Source organism: Myotis myotis, unplaced genomic scaffold (genome assembly GCF_014108235.1).
Source record: "Myotis myotis isolate mMyoMyo1 unplaced genomic scaffold, mMyoMyo1.p scaffold_m19_p_10, whole genome shotgun sequence".
NCBI classification, from domain to species: domain Eukaryota; kingdom Metazoa; phylum Chordata; class Mammalia; order Chiroptera; family Vespertilionidae; genus Myotis; species Myotis myotis.
This window is the reverse complement of record NW_023416314.1, coordinates 13,867,851-13,894,220: the sequence shown is the minus strand read 5'-3', so window position 1 is coordinate 13,894,220 and position 26,370 is coordinate 13,867,851. Positions and strand designations below refer to the sequence as shown.

The 26,370-nt window shown below is 39.9% G+C and overlaps 1 protein-coding gene across 4 annotated transcripts in view; it reads left to right on the top strand.

The window, feature by feature from the left end:
• Window positions 1-12,588: 12,588 nt before the first annotated feature.
• The window catches only part of RDX (radixin), a 92,209-nt gene continuing 78,427 nt past the window's right edge, over window positions 12,589-26,370 (top strand). For 3 of the 4 annotated variants that reach the window (XM_036324541.1, XM_036324540.1, XM_036324547.1), the window contains exon 1: window positions 12,589-12,762. The gene's annotated coding sequence lies outside the window, so the exon portion shown is untranslated. Of the gene's footprint in view, window positions 12,763-21,275; window positions 21,338-26,370 lie in introns of those variants that run through there. The other variant, XM_036324542.1, reaches the window with a different exon arrangement.

The window sequence follows — 26,370 nt, the reverse complement described above, 5'->3', positions numbered from 1 at the left end:
ATCTGATACATGTATATATTAAAAAATGATTATTACAATAAGGTTAGTGCCTTTAATACAAGGGAAAGCCGTAAGCACTGGAAGGTTAGGTGACCTGTCTATGGGTACCCATCCAAGGGCAGAGGCAAAGTTCAAAAGCAACCTCTACAGCTGCTCAGGTTAACATGACTATGAAATTAAACCCTCTTACCTAATTCTAATCATGTGTCCTGCCCTGTCCTTTCCCCCTCCTCCCTTGTCAGGGAGCAGGATTTTGGAGGCTATAGCCTGGAGTAGAGCATCAAGGCTCAACCCCAAAGATGGGAAATAGAACTCATTGGCAAATATTGCTGTGAACTCCTAGTGTGTTTAAAAGCTTCGAGGTAGCCAGAAAAAGTTATATAACCCAGAGAGTACTAGGATACTGTTGTGGGTGCACAACTGCTTTCACAACTCTGAAATTGCCCAGATGTTGAGTGAAAGTCTATTTCTAGTTTTTTAAAATATACATATCTGGCTCCTTGTGTTAAGATTTTATACATTGTTTTTCCTCAATCTCTTCTGTATAACATAAATAGATGAAATATGATATTAACAAAAAGTTGTAATACCTTGTGACTAATATGTAAATAATTTACAATTCTACTTTCTTTTTCTTCTTTACTTTCTATTGTGATGCTCACTTTTCAAAACACCTTTCCAAAGGAAATTTAGGAATGCAATGTTTTTGTCTTCTTATTTTTAAAATATATTTTTATTGATTTCAGAGAGGAAGGGGGAGAGAGAGAGAGAGAGAGAGAGAGAGAGAGAGAGAGAGAGAGAGAGAAACGTCAGTGATGAGAGAGAATCACTAATCAGCCACTTCCTGCACACCCCACACTAGGGATAGAGCCCACAATCCAGGCGTGTGCCCTGACCGGGAATTGAACCGCGACCTCCTTGTTCATAGGTCGATGCTCAAACACTGAGCATGTCAGCCGGGCTGTCTTCCTATTTTAACTCTTCTTCTCTGCAGTCTTGTCTATAAGAAATTCATGCAGCCAAACCGAAGAAAGTACAGTTATAAATTTACATAGCATAGTTTCTGTTATCATGCTTTTATAAAACCACATTTAGAGATTTGTAAAAATACAGTTAACAGGCTTAGAGTCTAATTGACCAAATATTTTTATTTCTACAGAGGGCAGAAGTGGAGGATTTTGTGATTAATGTGTAAAGGAAATTTTAGCAAAAGAATTGTACAACCCTGGTAGTATAGAAGTTAAATGGTGGGAAAAAAGAACAGAGGACGCAGTGAAATCTTAATTTCTAGAAGATAAAAGCTAGCATAGGAATTCTATGAGAATTTATTCCTAAATAAAAGCAGGTCTCTTTTTTTTTTTACGATTATATAATTTTGTAACAATGCCACTAATTCTGTGTGCTGGAGTTTGTTTTCTCAGTTTACCAAATATGATTTTGTTTATATTAGTGAAATTTAAAAGGATTCGTTGTCAAATCAAAGAATGGACATAATGTCTCTATCAAAGAGAAATGTAGCTGATTTTATAATAGCTAAGGCAATATGGTTTTACACATTTCCTCTATTTACCAGTAGTGGAAGTATACTCATCACATGTAAACCTTGCAAGTTTTATCCAATGTATGTTTATTAAACCAACGAATTGTTATTTTAGACAAGTAGAGACTTTTAAGCCTCAGGCTTTTGATAAATTGCAGAAGCCCGTGTAACCGCCGAGGACCAATCTGACAGGAATTGGCAGCAATAACAAACAGAACAATGAAGGTCCATTATCTCAGAGTTCACAGAAAAATGACTTGGCACCTCGCCAGTTGCATAATCAGTCTATTTTAGTATTTATCACACAAACCAATGGATTTTTCCAAATAGTAGTAAATTAGGTGTGGTTCTTTTTTTTTTCTTTTTTTAAAAAGAGGATTTCCTGACAATCAGTCAGGAAGTTATGATAGTATCTCTGTATATTTTCATAAAATGGTACATTATGCACCTATGATAAGAAACAATGGGCCCTAGGTATCAGCTTTTTTATTCTGCGCGTTTGGAGAATTTTATTTTCAATGGTTCTTTTTTGATTTGGTTAGTCTACCTCAAGGATGACTTTACTATCGTCTAATTTCCTTGAAATATGTGCTTTGCCACGCTCCGCTGCAATGAATCAGGAGCGTCACATTGCCTCCATGGAAGCCTGGCTTTCTCTCGTTAGAAGCGGAGAGCAAAGCAGAGAGAACACTGCTACTCAAACATTCCCTAAAACGTACGATTCAAGGGTCACTCCTGTATGTGTTTGAAGTCCAAGACAGTATCTGTATTTATTAGCACTTTTCAGTATTTGCTGCTCAAGTAACTTTTCTTGTTGACACAATATATCAAAACTAAACTTTCAAGTTGTTGGTTGTGAAGAGAAAATATTCCTGAACCTCAAATCATTTAAGGTTATACCTAATATTGAAGTTGGCCATAAAGAAGGTAAATATTTGTTTTCTAATATTAATAAGAAAATTCTTGATTTTTATTCATCAAATATACATACTCTAAATAAGCGGTTCTCAACCTGTGGGTCGCGACCCCTTTGGGGGTCGAACGACCCTTTCACAGGGGCCGCCTAAGACCATCGGAAAACACATATACAATTACATATTGTTTTTGTGATTAATCACTATGCTTTAATTATGTTCAATTTGTAACAATGAAAATACATCCCGCATATCAGATATTTACATTACAATTCATAACAGTAGCAAAATGACAGTTATGAAGTAGCAACGAAAATAATTTTATGGTTTAGGGGGGTCACCACAACATGAAGAACTGTATTAAAGGGTCGCGGCATTAGGAAGGTTGAGAACCACTGCTCTAAACACATTGACAAGCCTACCAATAAAATTAAAACATGACTTACTCTTGTATGTATTTAGTGAAAAAATTTAAATTACACTAAAATAATTGCTCAACATTAGGCTAAGTGAAATAAGCCAGTCAATGAAGGAAAAATACCACATGATCTCACTCATTCATGGTTAATAGAGACCATTATAAACTTTTGAACAATAATAGATACAGAGGCAGAGCTGCCTCAAACAGATTGTCAAACTGCAGCGGGAAGGCCGGGGAGGTTTGGGGGGCAGGAGGGGGGGGTAAGAGATCAACCAAAGGACTTGTATGCATGCATATAAGCATAACCAATGGACATAAGACACTGGGGGCTAGGGGAGGCCAGGGGATTATCAAGAGCGGGGGGGGGGGGGGGGGGGGGGAGGATACATATGTAATACCCTTTGTAATACTTTAAGCAATAAAAATAAATAAATAAATAAATAAAATAAAATAATTGCTCAAACATCAAATAATGTTCAAAATGTTCATATATTCAAAATCCATACAAGATATGAATAAGGAACTCCTTGTAAAATTTTAAAAAGGGCAGCTACAAAAACTACAGCTAACATTATGTTAGTGGTAAAGGCTGAATGCTTTCCCAGAAGGAATGAGGTAAGGATATCTACTTCTACCTAAGATTGTACTGGAGGTCTTAGGCTGTGCAAGACAGTAAGAAAAAAAAAATAGAAGGCACACATATTGAAAAAAAAGTTAAGTTGCTTTTATTTGCAGGCAACATGATCACCTATAGAAAATCCTATGGAATTATAAAAAAAGCTACTAAAACTAATAATTGAGTTTATCAATATTGCAGGATATAAGATCAAGGTATAAAAATCAATCATATTTTTAAATATTAGTGAAAAAAATGCAACTTGAATTTTTAGAAAGGACTACCATTTAAAATAGCATCAAAAATATTCAGTATTTAATGAGAAATCTGACCTAACATGTTCATATCTATACATTGGAAACTACAAGACATTGCTGAGAGAAATGAGAGAAGACTTAAATTAGGGGATGCCTAGGGTGTGCTCATGAATTAGAAAACGTGGTATTATTCAAATGTCAATTCTTGCAGAATTGATCTGTAGATTCAGTGAAATCCCAATCAAAATCTTAGCATTCTTTTTATCTGTAGTAATTCATAATTTGATTCTAAAGTTCATATGAAAATGCAAAGTACCTGGAATAGTCAAACTAAAGTTATGTAACATACTAGAGGCCCGATGCACGAAGATTCGTGCAAGAATGGGCCTTCCTTCCCCTGGCTGCCGGCACCGCCTTCGCTTATATGTAGAATGCAAAGAACAAAATAAATGAGCAAACAAAATAGAAACAGACTATAGATACAGAGAACAAATTGATGGCTTGGGGGGTTGGGTGATAAAGGTGAAGGGATTAAGAAGTACAAATTGTTAGTTTCAAAATAGTCATGAGGAAGTAAAGTACAGCATATGGAATATAGTTACTGATATTGTAATAACTATTTTAACAAATTAACTCTGGGTTCAGTATTGATAAGTCATTGTAGGGGGCACCAGTTGACATGAGATGATTAATTAGGAGGGTATTGCTTGGAGCCCAGAAGGAATTATTGTGGTGTGACCTGACTGGAAGTGGTATAGATATAAAAGAGGGGACAGAGGCAAGAGGAGATAAAAGCAATAGTATAAGTAAGAGGTTGAGTATGAGGGATGTGAAGGAGAGTGAAGTGTTAAGAGCGGCTCCTTCCTTCCCAGCTGACTTTGGGAACAACGGAAGCACTCCAGGTTTAAGCAAGACCAACTTTGCAGATCTTAACTGCTGTTTCTGCAAAACAAGAGGCACTCTTTTCTCTCAAGTCTTGTCCCGTTCTAAAATTGAATGTCTTATCATATAATTCAATCATTTTTGTAGTTTCCAATGTATAGATATGAACATGTTAGGTCAGATTTCTCATTAAATACTGCATAAGGTGTGGTCTAATTAGAGTAGAAACATAGGTAAATGCATTAGTTATCTATTGTTATATAAATAGTTACTCCAAACCTTAGTGACTTAAAACAAGAAACACTTTTCATCTCACAGTGTCTGCGGGCCAGGGATTCTGGAATAGCTTAGCTGGGTGGTTCTGGCTCAGGCCACAGCCAGCTGAAGGCTTGACTGAAGTGGGAAAAGTCATCTGCTGCCATAGAGGCTTACATGGCTGTCTGCAGAAGTCCCCAAGTCCTCACTGGCTCCTGGCAGGCCTTCATTTTTCCCCGTCTGGGCCTCTCCATAGGTTGCTTGAGTGTCCTCATCACATGGCACCTGGCTTGCCCCAAAGCCATTCATCCCAGTGATCCCAGAGAGAGCCGGGAAGGAGGGTGCAGTGCCTTTTATGATCTAGTCTCAGAAGTCACATAACATCAATTCTACTTTATTCTAGTTGTTAGAAGCAAGTCGCTATGTGCAGCACATACTCACGGGGTAGGGAATTAGGCTCTATCTCTTGAAGGAAGGAGTCTCAATTAATTCGTGGATGTATTTAAAAATCACCACAGTAACATTTAAATCTCATACACTTGAAATTTTGCAAAGTGCTGGGCACTTTTCTCTATTGCAAATAACACTGTTATATATATATATATATATTTCAGAGGGTAAGGGAAAGGGAGAGAAAGAGAGAAACATCAATGATGAGAGAGAATCATTGATCAGTTGCCTCCTTGAGCCTGCAATCCAGGCATGTGCCCTGACCCAGAATCGAACCGGTGACCTCCTGGTTCCTGGGTCGATGCTCAACCACTGAGCAACACCAGCTGGGCAACACTGTTTTATAGAGTCAACTAAATTAAAATAAAATGGAAGTGCTATAAATTAGAAAACAATTGCCTAGAATGCTCAGTGTTAAAGTTTAGGCAAGTTTTATGATTTATATATTTACATATCTGTATTATTGAGTGTCATTGAGCAACAAACAAACGAATATTTGGGCCAAAAATTATGAAATGTCATGGTAAGTGATTCTGTATATAAATGTTTAATTCATATGTTGTAAAATACACAATAAATTCTAGAAATTACACCTTGTTATATATGAGAATCAAATATTTTACATGTGAATCAGAGTTGAAGAATTTTGGAGCTTCAGGAAAGTTTGCAGACCGTCTGTCTAATCCAGCTCCCTTATTTAATAGATGAGAAAAATAAGAGTCCAGTTTTTTAAAAACTATGGTTTTTTTTCCCTAGAGCTTTCACACAGTTAGTGGCAGAAAAACACTGTTGATGAGATGGCCATTTCACAATAATGATGGAGAGGGAATTCAATGCTCTTTCAGTCCTGCAAATCTGCATGTCTGAAAACAATCTCTAGGAAAGGCACAATAGGTGTAACATTCTCCCTCTTTTAATGTTATTTGCAAGTAAGTTACAGACTAGTCCATTGGCTCTTTCCAGGTTACTTAGCAACTTGTTTATAGAAATTGGGAATCGAGCCAAAGGTATAGATTGCCTCATTTAGACTTTCTTCACTCATTTATTGCTTACCTCTGAGATTTTATTGCTGTTATCACAGACTAAATTGGCTTCATTATATAAGCAAAGATGATTGAGTAAAAACTTTTACTTTGTCTTAGTTGAAGATTAAAATTCCCATATCTGTGAACACATTATGAACTATGTACATATATAATTTGACTTTAGATAGGGAGAGAATAAAGCTAGAAATAGGTCTGCGTTTTTTTTTTACTCTTAGTTCAGGTACATTAGCCATGAAACCTCTATTGACTGTACTGAAATTTTATAGCTTATATCAGCAATTAAACTTGTATGGCTTTATAGGCATACAAAGCAAATGATAAGATAGTTTTATTTACCTTGTCTACTTTTTTTTCTCGAGGGCTATTATATTGGCAAACAAATTTTGAATATGTACTTAAATATACAAGATAGTGTGAATAGGGTAAAATATCATGGTTTATAATAAAAAATTTTCTTTTGCATTTCTTTCTATTCAAAGGTTTTAAAAATAGTTGTCATTTTACATGGTTATGGCTTTTATAAAATGGTAAATAAAATTTTTTGATGGACAATTTTATTACATTACTATGCTTTAGTTTAATTCAATATCTAACTCTAGTAAAATCATTGGATGAAACTATATTTTTCAAAGAAATAGGAAATGAAAGGTGTACTTTATCATGTTATCTCTATAAGTTCATTTATTTAACAAGCATTTATTGGATGCCTCACTTGCCATTGTTCTTATAGTTCCTATATTTCCAGTTACTCAATATACATTTGTTTGTAGGTTGCCTATAGACACTTAAAAGTCAGCATCTTCCTAAACTGCCTAATTATCTTGATTCAGTTCCACTTCTTTTATACTCCCTACTTATCATAATGGTACTTATTAGAAACCCTGAAATCATTTTAATATCTCTCTCTTACTCCTCGAATCTTTTAAAAGATTCTACTTCATCTTCACAACCTCCCAAGTTGTCCTTTTCGGTCCTTGACCTTTACAGCAAAAGTCTACCTAAGCTGTCTCTGATGACCTCACCATCCTCTCACGCTATCACACTCTTTCCCAAGCAACCCGCATGGCTGCATTACTGACTAACACAACTCAGGTCACATTATTCCTCTTTTGGATTCCTAGTTCCTCACAGAAGAAGGGCAAATTCTGAACTTCCCAACCTGATTTCAATTCACCTTTCTGAAACCTCTGGTGATAAACATCTTTGTCTCTATAAACATCAACCCCATCTTGCCACCCAGTCTCGAAAGCTTATTGCCCCCTACCACTTCTCCCTTTAATCTCCCCTCCTCTGTGGCTCTCAACTGCCTTCTCTTCTGTCCTCCTTGACACACTTTGTCTATCTTTATAATAGCTCATGGTGCAGTTTGTTTGATTTTCTCGTTACTGAATCCAGGGGGTAGGGACCAAGTCTTATTTACAGTAGGGAAGGGTTGAGTTTGTTCTATATCAAAAAACTTCCATTTATAAGCCATACTTGCAAAAAGGAATTTTCTTCATTTTCAAGAAGTACTTTTATATATGCTAGTGAGACAAATGCTTTGTAGCTATTCCAGAATTCAGACTTAGACAACATATTGTGGTGGAGCACCATAGGATTGTAACAAAAAGACTTAGTAATAGGTTGGTTTGGTTTTGGCCTTTCCTTTTTATACATATTTTGTGCTAGTTCCTCAAAGATGAAGGGCAAATTCTGAACTTCCCAACCTGATCTCAATTCACCTTTCTGAAACCTTTGGTGATAAACATCTTTGTGCTATATATAAAAGTTTTTTTTGTAACTGCTGATAATAGCATCAGATTTTTTTTTTTCCTGAAAAAAGTTTCAGCAAATATAGCCCTGGCTGGTGTGGCTAAGTTGTGTGTGGTCCTATGTACCAAGAGCTTGCTGGTTCGATTCCCAGTCAGGGCACATGCCTGGGTTGTGGGCTGCATCCCCAGTAAGGGGCAAGCAGGAGGCAACAATTACTGTTTCTCTCTCACATTGGTGTTTCTCTCTCTCTCTCTCTCTCTCTCTCTCTCTCTCTCTTCCCCCCCTTTCACTTTAAGATAAATTAAAACCAAACCACATTAAAGGTGCATATATTTGATGTAAGTAACAAGAAAACAATGGTGGTGTGTAGATTAAGTTATAAGCAATAGTAAACTTGACTCCTGACTATAAAATCCTGTCCACTCAGTTCCCAGTTCTTCACAGAAGAACCTCACACTTAGGAAACAGTGGCTTTGTTACCAGTGATGTTGGCTCCCGGTTCTTGAGTTTGGCAAAGAAAGAATTCAGAGTGCAAAAGGAAGTTTATCTATTATGCAAAGCAAAGGTACACTCCAAGGGAAGATTCGAGTGGGCTGCTCAGAGAACTGCATTGGTCCTTTAGAAAGAGAGTCCCAGATGCAGAAGTGAGCCAGCTGGGCTGCATGGATTCAGGAAACAAATTACAGAGGCAAAAAAAAAAGGGGGGGGGCCCTTGGAGACAGGTTCAGGGGGTTAGCTGCCTCGGCCTGCTGCTCCCCTGGCTGCAAGGCTCAGGGGGCCTCTTAGAGCTTAGGACAGTGATGGCAAACCTATGACACGCGTGTCAGAGGTGACACACAAACTCATTTTTTGGTTGATTTTTCTTTGTTAAATGGCATTTACATATATAAAATAAATATCAAAAATATGTCTTTATTTTACTATGGTTGCAAATATCAAAAATTTCTATATGTGACACGGCACCAGAGTTAAGTTAGGGTTTTTCAAAATGCTGACACACCGAGTTCAAAAGGTTCATCATCACTGGCTTAGGAGAAAGAAAGCAAAGATAAATGCCTGAAGAAAGAAGGTATCGGCTTGCTCTAGCCCAGTGGTTCTCAATCTTGGCCGCACATTAGAATCACCTGGGAATTTTTTTTAAAATCCTGATTTCTGGGCCTCATCTTCCGGAAATTCTGTTTCTTTGTTATGGGGTGGGGCCACAACATTAGTAACAAAGAAACAGAATTTCCGGAGGATGAGGCCAGAAATCAGGATTTTTAAAAAGATTCCCAGGTGATTCTAATGTGCAGCCAAGGTTGAGAACCACTGCTCTAGTCTAAAGAGAGAGAGCAATGCACCTGGGTCTTCTTAAGGGGTTTTAAAATCTGTTTTCTAAAGGCAGGAATTCTAGAGGAGATCTCAGGAAAGGATCTCACTAGAATATTCATCAGCTTTCCAGACTTGTCCTTTAATATGTTGATTCATCAAAATGAGCTTATGGAGTCAGGGTCCTGGTTTCTACCTATTGGTCGGCACTAGGGGGGGGGGGGGGGGTCAGTAATCATTGCATCTGGTCCTCATGTCAGCTGTCATGCAGTTTCCTCTGGTTTTGCTGCTTTTCTGGGCCTGGAGCTGAAACCTAGATGTTATCTCTAGTTTGACCAAAACTCTGTCTCCATGGTCAACAGACCCAAGGCTTGAGGCTTCGTTCCCAAGATTATTTGATGCTGATCAGGACCTCATTGTCTTGAGGGCTTAATGCTTACGGGAGTGGTCATGCAAGAGGAAAGGAGGCAGGTGAGTCAGGGTGCTGGATGAGGCACGTCTGAATCAGCCACCTGTCTGCATTTCCCTATTCCACTTGCCAAGGACTTTTCCAAGCTTCCTACTATCCTGCCTCAGCTTTGCTATTTTTGTGTAACTGACAACCCACATTGTAGTGACACTTAGATTTCTTTACACTGCGAAAGTAATGTCGAAAATACTGAAGAACAGAATAAAGGAAAAATATGCCCATAGAAACACTATCTAAAGACAACTCTGGTTTCAATCTTTCTTTTTTTCCTAACAACTCATAGTTGTTTTTTTGTTTGTTTGCTTTAATCCTCACCCGTGGATATTTTTCTACTGCTTTTTAAAAAACGTATTTTTATTGATTTATTGAAGGGAGAGGGAGATAGAAACATCAAGGATGAGAACCATTGATCAGCTGCCTCCTACATGCCCCCTACTGGAGATGGAGTCTGAAACCCAGGCCTGTGCCCTTGACTGGAATCAAACCCAGGACTTTTCGGTCTGCAGGTCAATGTTCTATCGATTGAAGAAAACCGGCTAGGGCAGTGTTTTGGTTTTTTTGTTTGTTTGTTGTTGTTTTTTTGGTGTGTGTGTGTGTTTGTGTGTGTGTGTTTAAACGTGGATGCGATAATACTGCATGGATAGTGTTATAACTTTTTCCCCACTTAGTACTATAAAATCCCACTTGCCATGATGTAATACTATAACATATAAACATTTAAAATTGTTACTGAAATGCTAGAGTAGACAAACTTTTTATTTTTGCACCTTATAAATAATACTGCGATGTAGAGTTTATGAACAAAGCTTTTGCTCAGTTTCAGATTTTTGCATTCAGAAAGAATCCCAGACATGGGACGAGGTTTCCACGTACATTTTTGTAAGTTGAATCACAGTGCCAAATTGCTTTTTAAACAGGTTGTTTCTGTTTATACTCCCACTCAATGTCTGGGAGTATCCTATTTATCTCATTAGTCTTGGATATTATCTTTTACTTAAACATTTACTAATATGATAGCCAAGGGAAATGTTACAATTTCTGGTCTGGGTACTGTGGCCTGGGATGGAGTAAAATGAAGGTTTTGGAGTCAAATGTAACTGGTTTGGTCATGGCTTTGCCACTTTCCAGCTGTTACATTGAGCAAATTACTTAACTACTTTGAGGTTTTTCTTTAGTCATTGTCCTTCCCCCTCTATCCCCAAACACAGGGCTGTTGCCATTATTAAAAGAAAGTCATATAAAAGCATTTCACACCCGTGGGTGGCACATGATGAGCAACAGTGAATCCATTTTCCATTGCAAAAGTATTTTATATACTTTTAACTCTTGTACCACCGAGGAATGTACATATTACTTTGACTATTATGCATGCCACTTGATGTGTATAATTCTTCCCATCCAGGAAGGCCAGGGAGCAATCTTTGAGTTAAAACACACACACCTGATTTCCATCCTTGAGAAATATGAAATCTAAAGGCTTTTGAGTTAAACTCCTGGGGCTTTTCATTGTTTGCAGGGCAATGGCGGAAAGTCACTGAAGAGTAAGCATAGTCAAAGTGACCTGTGGAGAGAGTTCCAGGAAAAGCTACCGTCTCAGGGAAGGCAAACGGTAAGGAAGGAAGGATATGAGTTATTGTTCTATACAAGTTAAGTATACTCGTGAGGTTTTATTTGAATCTAAAGTTTGTTCATAAAAGGTAAACTATATGAAGTGCTGCAAACAGGGCAAACTAGGCTAATCTGATTTGGTGCAACTGCTGTTTTATTTTTTCGTTGTTTTCTTTTTTTTAATACGCAAAGCATGTTTAGGTCTTTGCATCCCAGCAGAAAACAGCGGGGAGAGGGAGCAAGGTGACACAACACTGACCAGAAGTCCATCTATTCCCAGCCACTAACATGCCTAGGCTAGTGTTATACTATCATCAAATGCCTTTCTCTAAATTTAGAATAATTTAGGTTTGGTGGCTCTTTGGATCCCCCACTTGCAACTTTTTCATGGGCTCCACAACTGCCAAAGAATGTGGGTGGTGATACAAAATCACCCAATATCCTTGCCTGGATAAAAATGTGCACTCTCGTTTGAGGCCATATCCATCGAGGTTTTGGTTAAGAGTTTAAAGTAAACACTGCCCCTGAGAAAGCACGTTTGTCTAGTTGGGTAAAACCTGCCAAAATAACTTAAACAGTCTTTGTTGCAAATACAAATTCCCCTGAAAGGCCCATTTTTTCTCCCCTGACCCAGGCTTTTCAAGCCCAACAGCCAACGACCACGCTCGAGTCGGCCCCGGATTCCCTGCGGGAAGAGCCCCTCCTCGGGGGCCGCGCAGACGCCCGCGGCGCGTCTCCTGGCACCAGCGGGAGTTTCAAGTTTCCACTCGCGGGGAGCGGCGGGCGCTCTGCGCTCTGGGTGGGGCGGCTCCGCGCAGCCCGCTTCGCTCTAGCCCGGCCCCCGGATGGGGTCCCCCTTCCTCGGCGCGCGCCCCACTTCCCCCCGGGCTCGGCGGCCCAGCCCCGGCCGGAGAACCCCGCCGACGCCCCGCGACGGGGGCAGCTGGGAGCCGCAGGGCGGGGCGGGGCGGGGCGGCCGGGCGGCGGCGTTGGCGCTCTGGCCGCGGCGCGAGGCGGCCGCCGGCAGGGGGAGGCGGGGGGCCCGGGGCAGCCCCGCCTTCCCCCCCACCCCCGCCCCGCCCGGAGCCGCCGGGCGGCCATATTGCGGAGCTGTCTGCGGCGGCGCCTCTGCTCTCCGGGGCCCGGGCTCCTACTGCGCGTCTCCCTCCCTCCTGCCGCAGCCGCGACGCCCGGCCCGCGCTCTGCGCCCCGCCGCGCTCGGGTGGAGGACCGCTCGCCGTGGGGTAAGCCGCCGGCGCCTCCCCGCGCCCCGCTCCCGCGCCGCCGCAGCCGCGGGGGTGGCGAGAAGTTGCGGGGCCCGCGCTGCCCGTCGGCCGCGCTGCTAGGGCCTCGCGCGCCTCCGTTCGCGCCCCGCGGCGCCGCCCTATCGGCCCGGCCGCTCCCGGGGCGGGGGGACCCGCGAGGCCGGCCCGAGTCGTGACCGGCCGCCGCCCGGACCTGCCGCCGCGCGATTCTCCCCGCGGCGGGCGCGGGGTCCGCCTCGGGCGTCGGCCGGGACCCGGAGCTCGGGGCGGGCGGGTTCCATCGCCTGGGCGCGGCCCGGCCGCCCGCGCGTCCGGCGGGCAGTTTGGAAATGCAGCCGCGAGGAGGGCCGGCGCCGGGCGGGGAGGCATCCAGGAGCCTCCGGCCTGGGGTGCAGGGGAGGGTGTTGAGTTACTAGAGAGCGTGCGGCCGCCCTCGTGGCCCGGGGATGGCGCGTCCCGGGCTTGGGGCGCGCACCGCTCCCGGCCGCCCGCACCCCGAGCCGGGGCCGCGCTCCCGCCGCCCCGCTACGTGCGGCGGCGGCCTCGGAGCCTCCGCTTTCGGGGCCGGGGCGGCCGCTTTGGTGTCTTAGACCCCAGCGGGCGGGTTGAGAACCTCCCGGCCCCCCTTCCTGCAAAGGGCTCTGAACTGAGTTCCCGGGCCACCTGGGAAAGGGGGGCACGGCATGATTTCAGTTTAAAAAAAGCACCCCGCTTCCTATGCAGATACCGTGGCTCTTTAGCCACTCCCACTATTCGGTGTTTTATTTTCCCCTTTAGTGGTGGTTATTCATGAGGTTGGAAGTGTGAAGTCAACTTCATCAAAGATACTTACGTTGAAATAACAGTTGAGATTCTCAAGAAGACATTTTAACGAGTCCGGTGGCACCAAGACGGGCATGATGTGAACCTGAAAGCCCGAGATGGTTAGGGTTTATTTGATAAATGAGTACTTGGACATAGACATTGCGATCTATTGTTTACGCTGCATTTTTTTTAGAACACGAACACTAAATACCCTGTTATATTGCTGACGGAGCTCTGAAGGAACAATTGCCCCGTTCATTTTGCTGGATAAATAATGGTTTAATCCATTTGCCAAAACAGCATGCTTAGAGTCGAGAAGGGATTAATACTCAGACTTCTTTATTTTCAGAATTCCATTGCTTTCACCGGTGTGCCTTGTCTTCCAGAGAGACTAACAATAATAGTTTACCTCCAGGAGGACGGCATTTAGAACACTCATTTTGAAGTCAATAGTATGCTGTAAAAAGGATTGCACTGACTTTTGTTTAATCACTTTATATAGGATGGGATTTAATAAACAGTACATTATTCGTAAGGAATGGATATCTAATATGTGTACATTGGAATGCTTTACAGTTTCATTTAAATGAGACAAAATTTGACTGTGGCATTTAGAAATAGTAAATTATTGCCCTTGTGGATGATACATTGTTTTGTTTACTCCCGTATCCTCACACATGGAAGAGCAGGTACGAGAGCTCAGAAATACTTGTAGAATAAGTGTAATTTTGGTGTATGGAGAGTATATTGCATCTGTCCTTCGTTTTATGCGTTACTTCTTAACGGGAAATTCATTCTTTTTCCTGGTGTAAGAAATGACAGGTTTTACTATTCTCTCTCCCTCTTGCTAACTCTCAGTAGTCTCAGGGAGAGGGAGCAAGGCTTGTTGCTTGTTTATTGCTTCACTGTTCCCAAGAGCAGAATTGGATTTTACTATTTTTATCCTTTGCAGGCTGTTGAAAGTGTACATATTTCATTTTAATTTCAGTTCTCAATCTTTAGTCTATGCATAGTCTGCTATAGTAGAGTCCGAAATGTTGGATGATGGTGGGAGCCTTGCTTTTCATTCATTTCTAACTTACTGCATTTTAACTTACGCCATTTAAAAATGGCAAATTTTAACTAGTACTTCCCAAAGACCAAAGCCTTAAAAAAAAAAAAAAAGTGTTCTATTAAGATTGTGAAGACTGAGCTATGCTGGTAGAGCATACCTGATAGGTAATAAATTCCATTAGCTATAATGGAATTTTATGCTACTTTTGTGAATCTAGGAAGTAGATTCTTGGATGGTGTGGCCCCCCTGCAGACCAAAAGCTAGGGCAGTGATGGCAAACCCATGACACGCGTGTCAGAGGTGACACGCGAACTCATTTTTTTGGTTGATTTTTCTTTGTTAAATGGCATTTAAATATATAAAATAAATATCAAAAATATAAGTCTTTGTTTTACTATGGTTACAAATATCAAAAAATTTCTATATGTGACATGGCACCAGAGTTAAGTTAGGGTTTTTCAAAATGCTGACATGCCGAGCTCAAAAGGTTCGCCATCACTGAGCTAGGGTGTACTTTTTTTTTTATTTAATATTTTTATTGATTTCAGGGAGGATGGGAGAGGGAGAGAGACATTGAAACATCAATGATGAGAGAGAATCACTGATTGGCTGTCTCCTGCATGCCCCCTACTAAGGATCAAACCCCAACGGGGGCTTGTGCCCCTGGCAGGAATTGAACCCGAGATCCTTCAGTCTGCAGGCCGGTCGATGCTCTATCCACTGAACCAAACCAGCTAGGGCAAGGGTGCACTTCTTAACCTACACAGATACTACTCTTGGGTACTGGATCAGTGGAACTGGATTGAATTGCTGTGGACTCCACCCTTCCCAGGTGGTTTTAAGCCTCAGGCTGATACTCTGGGGGAACTCCTCTAGCTTCTGCAGTCAGTGTCTGCTCACCTCTCACCAGTGGTGGAAGTGGCCAGTCTGACCCCGGAGAGTTCCTCGATGTCTAGCTTCCTTCAGAGAACTTCTGCCTTTCCTTTTCATTTTAGTTCCTGGAATATGTCTCAATATTAACTTATATTGAACATATATTTTAAACCATTTTAAAAGGCTAAAAAAGTAATACATTTTAGGAGAAAGTTTAAAGACCGAAAAAGATGTAAAGGGAAAAGCAAAAGTCCTCACTCCCTAGAACCCTCCAACCTCTTTCCCAGTCATATTTCTCATTGGTAATTGCTACTAGCAATTCCTTGTATATAGGAAACGCCAGTACTTATATATATACTTTATAGATCTTATTTTTTACTTTAAACTCTGTAAAAATAAGGTTATTTTGTAACAGATGTTGAAAGGGTGTTTATTATTGTTAAACATTAATTAATGTTTCTCAGAATTCTATCATTTGAATGGAATAACACAATGGAATTTCCTACAACAGCTATTTTCAGCTGGGTGCCGCAAGAATTTTTAAAACATGCAATACCTGACTATTTAGTCAGGGCCACTGACCTCTTTTCCCTTAGCTTGTCAAATAAAAAAATGACAACAGCCAGTACAACAATAGCTGTCCAGTGTGAATGAATCAAAATTACACCAATTTTTTTTGTCAGATGGACAAAAACATATGTTTTTTGGTGTGCCACAGAATTTTAGTAATTATGTGTACCATGAGATGAAAAAGGTTAAAATGGCTGTCCTATAATAATTCTTAAATGTGCTTACGTATATGTGCATATTTTCTTGACTAAAGATTAAAGGTGAAATTCACCTTTTGTTTTCTTAGAGTAAGGTATATAAATGCCAGTGGAAAATGGTGTCCTTTGAAAATGGGTTTATGGTTTTGGGTGCTGAAATGTTCATATAATGTGTATCTTTGTACCAGGGATCTGTTTGGAAGGAAAATATGGTCCATTTGATTCACTTCCGTATTCTATTTTTAACTCTAATATCAGCCTCCTGGAAGAGAGCTGTTCATTCAGGTTAGATATAGAGGGTGATTTTTTTCTTTGAATAATTACTATGTATGTAGAGAAATTTTTCAAATTCACTAATTTACTTATTTTTATTTTGTGAGGAGATGCAAATTTGCATATGAATTAAGCTTTATATTTTTTTCCTACTGTGATATCTGCCTGATAACAAAATATTGTTACATTTTAACAGTATGTTATACAGAAATAAGGTAGCTAGACTACATCAAATGATCTAATGGGTATGAGTAGAATGCGCAAGAAAAGTTTGCTACTTTACGTTTCTACATCATTTGTACACATTTTAAATAAACTATTTTTAAGTTCTAGTAAAGTTGATTTGTTTAAGAGAGATAATCTCTTTACTGTTAACCATTTAGAGATCAGGTCAGCAAACTGGTTTGCAAGGCCAAATCCAGCCTGCTTTTGTAAATAAGATTTTTAAAAAATCTTAATTCTCGCCCGAGGATATGTTTTCATTGATTTTAGAAGGAGAGAAAGTAACATCCATATGAGAGAGGAACATTGATGGGTTGCCTCTCCTAGGTGTAGGTGCCCCACCTGGAGACAGAACTGCAACCTAGGTCTGTGCCCTGATGGGAATCAAACCCATGACCTTTCCCTGTATGGCAGGATGCTCCAACCAACTGAGCCACGGATGTAAATAAAGTTTTATTGGAACTCAGAAATGCCATTTGTTTACATATTGGTTGCTCTTGAGCTATAATAGCAGAGGTTGCAGTTTTTGCAAAACCTAGAGTAAATACTATGTGGCCCTTTATAGAAAAAGTTTGCTAACCCCTGCTTTAGAGAGAAAAAAACATCTTAGTGAAAGAATGTCTTAGATACAGTATCAAAGAAGGAGGGACTGCATTGTTTTAGTTTCTCCACAATTACAGAAACTATGAAGTTATGAATTTCAGTATCAGTAATTGATAATGTATATTTTTCTGAGTTGTAGGTAGTCTCTGGGCTTTCAGGACCTTAAATATGTCTTTGTGAAAAGTTGTAATCAATAAGGATGGCTGCAGGTGACATTGTGAAGTGAGCAGTCTTCACTTTCAAGTCCTTATATCATTTAAAATGCTTTGGCTGTTACAACAGAAAAGTCTCAAACATGCTTCAGTAATGAGGAAATTTACCATCTTAACATAATAAAGTCTAGAGGCTCAAGAATAACTGTAATGACATCAAGGACTCATTCTTGTATCAGTTCTCTGCCCTGTGGTCTTCCCTTCAGCTTCATAGTTAAAACTGCTTTCCCTTGCTTCCAGTGTGGCTGCAGCAGGGCTGGCATCCCATTCCGTTCAGTATCCAGCTGTCTCTCTCCCAGAAGCCCGCCCCCCCGCCCCCCAGCAGATACCTAGTCTCCTTGGTCAGGATTGGGTACTTTATATACCTAACCAGTCACTGGCGATGGTAATGGAATTGCCCTTCTTCTAACTGTTCCCATTAGATTATTTTCCTTAGTCATATACCAAATGTCTTGGGTTCTTTCTTACGCCCATTCCAAATCAGATCCAAGATTGATCTGTCATACATAATCTAGCATGAATATGTGAGTTCCTATCTTTATGGGTACCACATTTACTTAAATTATGTAATAAAAGCATTGATTTCCTGCTAAAATACTTTAAGGCAGGGGTTGACAAATTGGCCTATGAGCCAAATCCAGCCTGCTGCCTGTTTTTGTAAATAAAGTTTTATTTGAATACATTATAACTCATTTGTTTACATATTACCTATGTCTGCTTTCAGGCTACAACAATAGAGGTGTTGCAACATAGACCTTAAGATCCACAAAACTTAAAAAGTTTACTTCTTTGGTCCTTTACTGAAAAAGTTTGCCAACCCCTGCTTTAAGATATCTTTCATACATTCAGATATTTATAATCATATGCCAAATACACTTTACATTTGAGGTGTAAACTACAGAGAAGGTCACACTCTGATGGAATATAGTTGTGCCATATTGTACATCATAGTGTGTTACGCACTTTTGTGTGTATAAACGAGTAAATATTTCAGTGCAACAGATTTGAACCTATCTTTGTTTTTCTATTTTAAACATTTATTAGATAAATTTTTTATGTTTCCATAAAGGTAAAATGAGGAAATTGGACTGGATTTAACTTATCTTTTGGTGTTTAAAATTAATCATTGTGAATGATAATGTTATTTTTCTACCTGCCTTGGGAATAATACAGATATGGTGTTTCTTTTAAATTTATAAAATTAATTTAGAAGAGAATGTAAGTTCAATATAAAAATTTTAAAAATATTGCAGTTTTCCTTTATATTTAAGTTCTAGACATTGCATTTTCAGTAACATGTATATTTTGCTAAAAATGTTGAATATTTCATTTCCTTGAAAATACTCGTTTTTAAAAATATTTTTATTGATTTCAGAGAGGAAGGGAGAGGGAGAGAGAGAGATAGATACATCAATGAAGAGAGAGAATCATTGATCGGCTGCCTCTCGTACGCCCCCTACTGGGGATCGAGCCTGCAACCCAGGCATATGCCCTTGACCGGAATCGAGCCTGCGACCCTTCAGTCCGCAGGCTGACGCTCTATCCTCTGAGCCACGCTGGTTAGGGCCCTTGAAAATATTCTTGAACAAAAATAATTTCCTACAAAAGAAGTACTTATTTCTTATTTAGAACTGCATATCAGCCTTACACGAAATTCATATACAGAGGTGATTATACCAGTATTAATGTGTTCTAGTCATTGCTTGGGATGAACTTGTCTAGAATGATGTTAGAAAGGGGCAGAATGTCAAGAGCCCAGGACTAGGATTTCCATGGACCTCTGATTTTGTTAACTAGCCTTAGTACTTTGTGCAAGTCACTTACCTGAACCTGCATTTCCTTATTAGAAGAATGAAGGATTGTGACACCTATGTTGGGCAGGGGGAGGAAGAGCTGTTATGAAAATTATATAATGTAGATACAGTGGTTGAATAGTGAGCATTCTACAACTACTCCCTCCATTCACTACCCTTGTCCTTGCCTTTGGCCTATTTCTTTATTTGCAAAATGGAGCTTAAAATTCTTGTCCTTTTTGTTTCACTTAAGGAATCACATGGCATTATATAGGTAAAAGTGCATTATTATTGCTATTAAATACAGTCTTAACACTGAGCTAAACATAATAAACATATTTCTGTGTATGTTAGAGGTTTTAAGCCTATGGGTCTGTGAAGTTGGATAGGGAAAAAGGTTACATCTTTACATATTTCCTTTCATTATGAAAGTGGGCAGCGGTAGCAATTAGCAGTAGCAGAGACTGTTTCCAATAGAAATTGCAGATCCATTACTGTTGCAGATATCTTAAAATGACATTCATACTCATCATTACTTAGAAGTTTAATTATTAGGCCCACTAATAGATATTGTCTAAAGATTAATAAAGAAGCACATATATTACTATTTTATAAATTTGTGCTTTTTATATTTTGATAATTTCAATGTAATTATTTTTGGTGTTATTTTAGTGTGTGCATTTTAAGTGTCATTTATTGATTAATTTTTGAGAGAAAGGAAAGGAGAGAGAAACTGATTTGTTATTCCACGTGTTTGTGTGTTCATTGGTATATTCTTGTATGCGTCCTGACCAGGGCTTGAGCCCACAACCTTGGTGGGACAATGCTAACCAACTGACCTACCAGGCCAGGCCTACTGTGTGCATTTAAAAATACTTTTCTGCCGAAACCGGTTTGGCTCAGTGGATAGAGCATCGGCCTGCGGACTGAAGGGTCTCAGGTTCGATTCCGGTCGGGGGCATGTACCTTGGTTGCGAGCACATCTGGAGATGTGCAGGAGGCAGCTGATCGATGTTTCTGACTCTCTCCCTTCCTCTCTGTAAAAAAATCAATAAAATATATTTAAAAAAAATGGATAAAAATACTTTTCTAGGAAGAGCTTCGCAGGCTTCTCCAGAGGGGCCTGTGGTGGCAGAAGTTTAAGAACTTTTTTTTTGTAGATGCTGTTGTTGTGTTGATTTGACTGCCAGAGTCACTTTATTAATTCAGTTTATTGGCAGAGGGATTCTTTTGTCATTTTTTTAGTCTGTGGAGAGACCAAAATTGTGTTCAGAGATTTCTTTTGTGTCGAGGAAAAAAAAACAAAAAAATTTACAAGTAGGTTTGTGTAAAAGACAGGAAAAATTATATTTAGGCCTGGGGAAAAGAATATCAAGAGTAAAATTAGGCAGCCTGGTAAAAATTGTCGAAGCTTTAATGTAGGCCTAGGATGGACTAGACTTAACACCTGTTTTACCTCCTGACAGGTGGGAAGGAGTCTGTTTTGCTGCTGACTTACTAGAGCTCAGGGTGTGGAGTACGAGGCTGTTTTTCCATTGTGTGAGGTAGAGAGGAGGCTGTTTTAGGGCCCCGTTAGAGTTAAAGGACAAAGAAGAGAATGTTTTATTTATAAAATGTGACACATTTAGTGTTGAGGACATATTCATACATGAACTTTTCTGGAAGTGGGACATGTCTTCTGGCAGCATCTCTTAATTTTTGGTTATTTTGCTGCCATGATTGTGTTTCGTTGCTTATGGGGAGTCAGTAAGGACAAAAGGTAGGGTAAGCCCACTCTAAGACATTTATGAAGAGTGGGAGGAGGGAAGAATAGTTGATATTTATTATATATCTTCGATATACAGTGGCTGAGGTGATTATATATTGCCATTTTTTAGAAAGGAAAGAAAGGAAGACACTGACAGTATTCAAGATGACTCAATTGGAGGTGGAACCCCTGTGACATGTATCTAGGTATCATGTCTTTTCATGTGACATTTGTCTGTTCTACTAACAAATGATGCCAGTTTCAAGAACAATATACTAATACAATCAGAAGTTCTAGAAATGTTCAGTTGAGGTTAAATAATTTTGTGATATATTTTTCAGTAATCACTTAATTGGCTAAAAACGTAGGTTTTAATTACATATATACACAGCCTCATCCTAAAAAATACAAGGCAGAATTCTTATCTGTATCATAGTATACTAGAGGCCCAGTGCATGGATTCGTCCACTGGTGGGGTCCCTTGGCTTGGCCTGCAGGGATCGGGCCCAAACCGCCCAGTGCATGGATTCTTCTAGGGCAGTGGTCGGCAAACTGCGGCTCGTGAGCCACATGCGGCTCTTTGGCCCCTTGAGCGTGGCCACGAAGTTTCAATCGCACTGTATGTGTGCGCCTGCACGTGGTATTTTGTGGAAGAGCCACACTCAAGGGGCTGCAGTTTGCCGACCACTGGTCTAGGGCATGTCTGGCCCATCTCACCCAGTCCCGTTTGGTCAGACCCCAACAGCAAGCTAACCTACCAGTTAGAGCGTCTGCCCCTGGTGGTCAGTGTGCATCATGCAACTGGTGGAACGGTGGAATGAACGGTTGGACACTTAGCATATTAGGCTTTTATTATATAGGACTAGAGGCCCAGTGCATGGATTCATGCACTGGTGGGGTCTCTCAACCTGGCCTGTGCCCTCTAGCAATCCGGAACCCCTCAGGGGATGTTGGAAACTGGCAGTCTGACATCCCCTGGGGGATGTAGTAGTGCGTGAAGCAACAGGTGGCAGGTGGCAGGTGGCCGGGGCGCCGCTCCCGCTCATCCAGGCCCTGCTGCACCTGCTGCTTCCACTGCTCAGTAGCACTGCTGCGGAGGTGGGAGGGGGGAACAACTCATGCCACCACAGCTGCATTCGTCAGCCATGAGCCCTCCATCTGGCGCCCGTCGGTCAGCTGAGTGGTGCGCCCACTGTGGAAGCACACTGACCATCAGGGGGCAGCTCCTGCAGTAAGCGTCTGCCCCCTGGTGGTCCATGCACGTCATAGCTACCAGCTGGTCATCTGATCATCCAGTCATCTGGTCGACCCGTCGCTTAGGCTTTTATATACATAGATAAGCTAGTAACTGATATGTAAGCAATTTAGTGAAATAAATTCTCATCTGATTTTTAAAATGAGGAAGACAGGTTAGTATATGATAGAACTCTGGATTCTGCGTGTCAAAAAGACGTGCTCACTTATTACCCATGTGATTTAGGAAAAATCACTTTTATGCACGTTTCTATAAAGTATCCATGATGCGACCTGTCTTACTGTCTCCTAATTTTTGTTAGTAGAAAATTGATGTATAAGAACATACAACTATGAAGTATTCTATAAATATAAGGCATTGTTGAATAATCACTCTATATTCAACTGTTAAATAAGGAGGTAGAACCACATTTTTCTCATATAACTTACAATTAACTGCAGTAAAATAGGGTGAAGGCTAACTAGAACTTTAAGAGAGAACACTAGCCTGAAAATACACATTTTTAGAAACTTCTTTTAGAAGTTAACTGAATCTGTATTTGCAAAAGCTTTGGTTAGTTCCTTCACTTCCCACAGTTTATTTAGATCAGTTAGGCTTGTTGGAGATTTAAAAAATGTAATTAACTTGTGTAAAAACCTGGTTCATGTGTATTGATGTATCATATACTTTTATGTCATCAGAGTTCTTTTTAAATCTAAAACTTTAATAATGTATTATTTTGCTTCAAAGGTGTTTTCCAATAGAGTAGTTGTTCTCAACTTTCTGGCCCTTTAAATACAGTTCCTCATGTCGTGACCCAATCATAAAATTATTTTCGTTGCTTCTTCATAACTGTAATGTTGCTACTGTTATGAATCATCATGTAAATATCTGATATGCAGGATGGTCTTAGGCGACCCCTGTGAAAGGGTCGTTCGACCACCAAAGGGGTCGCAACCCACAGGTTGAGAATCGCTGCAATAGAATATAACTTGAAGTAATTCTGATATTGCAAACATGGGTAAATTATTTCTTAAAGGAAAAGAACACAATCCTACCATTAATATTTGAGTGATAGCGTAGCTTCAGAAATTCTGCATAACCACACACTTGTTATTTATTTACCTGATTAGAGATATTAGATACCCATTATGTATATAAGAACTGCTGAATGAAAATATAAAATGGGAAAGAAATAATGGCTAATACTTTTCCAGAGTTTAGAAAAGCCACAGTTGTCAGAAAGCTTACCTAATTTTGAACAAGGAAAATAAAAGCAATTCTGAAGAACACTTCCATTCCCCCCCCCAAAAATATCTTAAAAGGGAAGCAGAGATGAAAGGCATGTATTACCTCAAAGGAATGAGTTAGATTGACAGCGGACTTCTCATCAGCAGTAACAGATCCCAGAAAAAGAATATCTTCCAAATGCTGAGGGAGTAACCGTCAGTGTAAAATTCTGTATGCAATTAAGTTACTACTTAGTGGAAAAGGAAAGTATCCACTGGAAAGATGTAACACTTGTAAACCTATGCGCACCTAGTAACATAGCCTAAAGCGTATACATTTTACAAGAAGAAATTAATATCCACAATCAGACTTGGGAAAATTTAATCCATTTTTTTCTCAAATTGATTAAGTACCCTAAAATGAATAATAGTAGAAAGACTATAAATAAAACATTGAATACTTGGTCTAGCTTGATCTAGCTTATCAGATGCAGCAAATACGTTTTTATTTATGTGAAAGGAACTTTTTTTGGTAAAAAAAAAAAAAAAAAAGAAACTAAACTGACCAATTTCTAAACATAAAGGATATCTAAATGAACTATTTGACTATAGTATAGTAAACTTAGAATAAGTAATAAAAAGATAGCATTCTGCCCCCAGGACTCTAACCATTTCATTTGAAAACTTAAAGTTCTTAGTAGTGATTAGAAATTATAATTGGAAAAATGAAACATTTAGAGTTAAACAACCATGAAAAAGTACATATAAAAACATGTGGAAAACCACTATAATGACTTAGCAAAATATTATGGATTCAAATAGCAGGTAAGATATTTTCTCAAAAAAAATATTCCTCAGACAAATTTATTTATGTGTTCTTAGAAACTCTCATTGTGATTCTCATGTTCTCTTTCTCTTGAGCATAAGAAATCCTCACGCCCGTTCTCTTTGTTTTGAACATGAAAGTTCAAGACTGGCACGTTGACCTGAAGTGCCTTTTAGTACCTGTGAGTTTGGAAAGCTCAGAACTCATCTGATAAGAGGCAAAGAAATCTAGCACAGATCTGGTGCTAAAAAAAAATCACTAAAAAATAATACACTCTGGCTACACTGTAGATAGTAAAATATATCTAAAGGGTATAAATAAGTAAGACAGTCCTAATATTTTATATAAATGGGTAGTTGTGGCTTGGGATAAAAATTTTAGTGATAGTATAATACAGTGATTCAAAAAATTCTTATGTAATTTGGAAAATTTACTGTGATGCAGAAAGTTTTGATGCACTCATGTCTTGTGTCAAAAATTTTCTATGAAATACGAGATAAAGCAAACAATATTCTGATAAAATCAATAGTCTACAGTTTACGTATTTTAATATTTAACACATTGAGGACGGATCACAAGAATTCTCACTTCAACATGCAATGGGTATTTAATTTTAAAGCATGCCTTTAACATATATGTAAAATGTTTTTTGTACTCATTCAATAGAAACTTATCTGGTCGCTGGGTAAAGCTAGCAATAAAACTACTTGTTCGCAATGTGCTAAGCATACTAATAAATATATATTTGTTTATTTTACATATTCAGATAAAAATTATTTTAAAATATTCTAACTGGAGAAATAGAATCACTTTATATTTGGAGCTGCCTTATACTTGGACATGCCTAGTTTATGACCTTAATGCACATATTAGAAAAGAAAAATGATTGGAAATTACTTAGGTAACCTTTCAATTTTAGGGATTAGAAAATGAGCCACAGAGTAAAGCTAACTAATGAGAAGAAAAAAAAAAATGAGGAAAAGGACACAAATTAACAAAGGAGAAAATCATATAAGAAACAGTATCAAAACTGAAAGCTGGCCTTTAGACCAGTAAACTAAGCAAACTTCTGGCAAAATTAATCAAACAAAATGGAAGGCAAAAGTGAAATGAAAAGAGGATTATACCTGCAGATGTAGTAGAGCTATGAAAAAACATGAGCGAATACAGTGAGTAATTTTCTAGAAATACTAGAGGCCCAGTGCATGAATTTGTGCACTAGTGGAGTCCCTCAGCCTGGCCTGTGGGACTGGGCTGAAATCGGCTCCCTGACATCCTCCAAGGGGTCCTGGATTGCGAGAGGGCACAGGCCAGGCCAAGGGACCCCACTTGTGCACAATCGGGGCAGGGGAGTAACCAAAGGAGGGCTCCAGGGCATGTCCAGCCCGTCTCACTGAGTCCCGATTAGCCAGACCCCATCCACAAGCTAACCTACTGGTCAGCGTCTGCCCCCTGGTGGTCAGTGCACATCAGCGAGTGGTTGAGTGGCCTTAGCGTATCATTAGCATATTATGTTTTGATTGATTGAATGGACGACTGGACACTTAGCATATTAGGCTCTTATTATATAGGATATCATCAAGACTTTTATGGGAAAGCAGACTCAGCTATAGGGTAGGGGTTGAAGTGTTTTGGCTACTTTATATTTGAGATAATGTTTAGATGTTGAGCAAGCCAAGTTAGCCAAGCAAGTTTTGGAGAAATGTACAGATTTGGGGGTTATTAGCTTATAGATGACTAGAGGCCCGGTGCACAAAAATTTGTGCATTCAGGGGGGAAGGGGGTCCCTCAGCCCGGCCTGTGCCCTCTCGCAGTCTGGGACCCCTCGGGAGATAATGCCCTGCTGGCTTAGGCCTGCTCCCGGGTGGCAGAGGCCAGGCCCAATCCCTAGGTGCAGCCCCTGGTTGGGCTCAGAACAGGGCTGATTGGGGAGTTGGGGCGCTGCCCCCT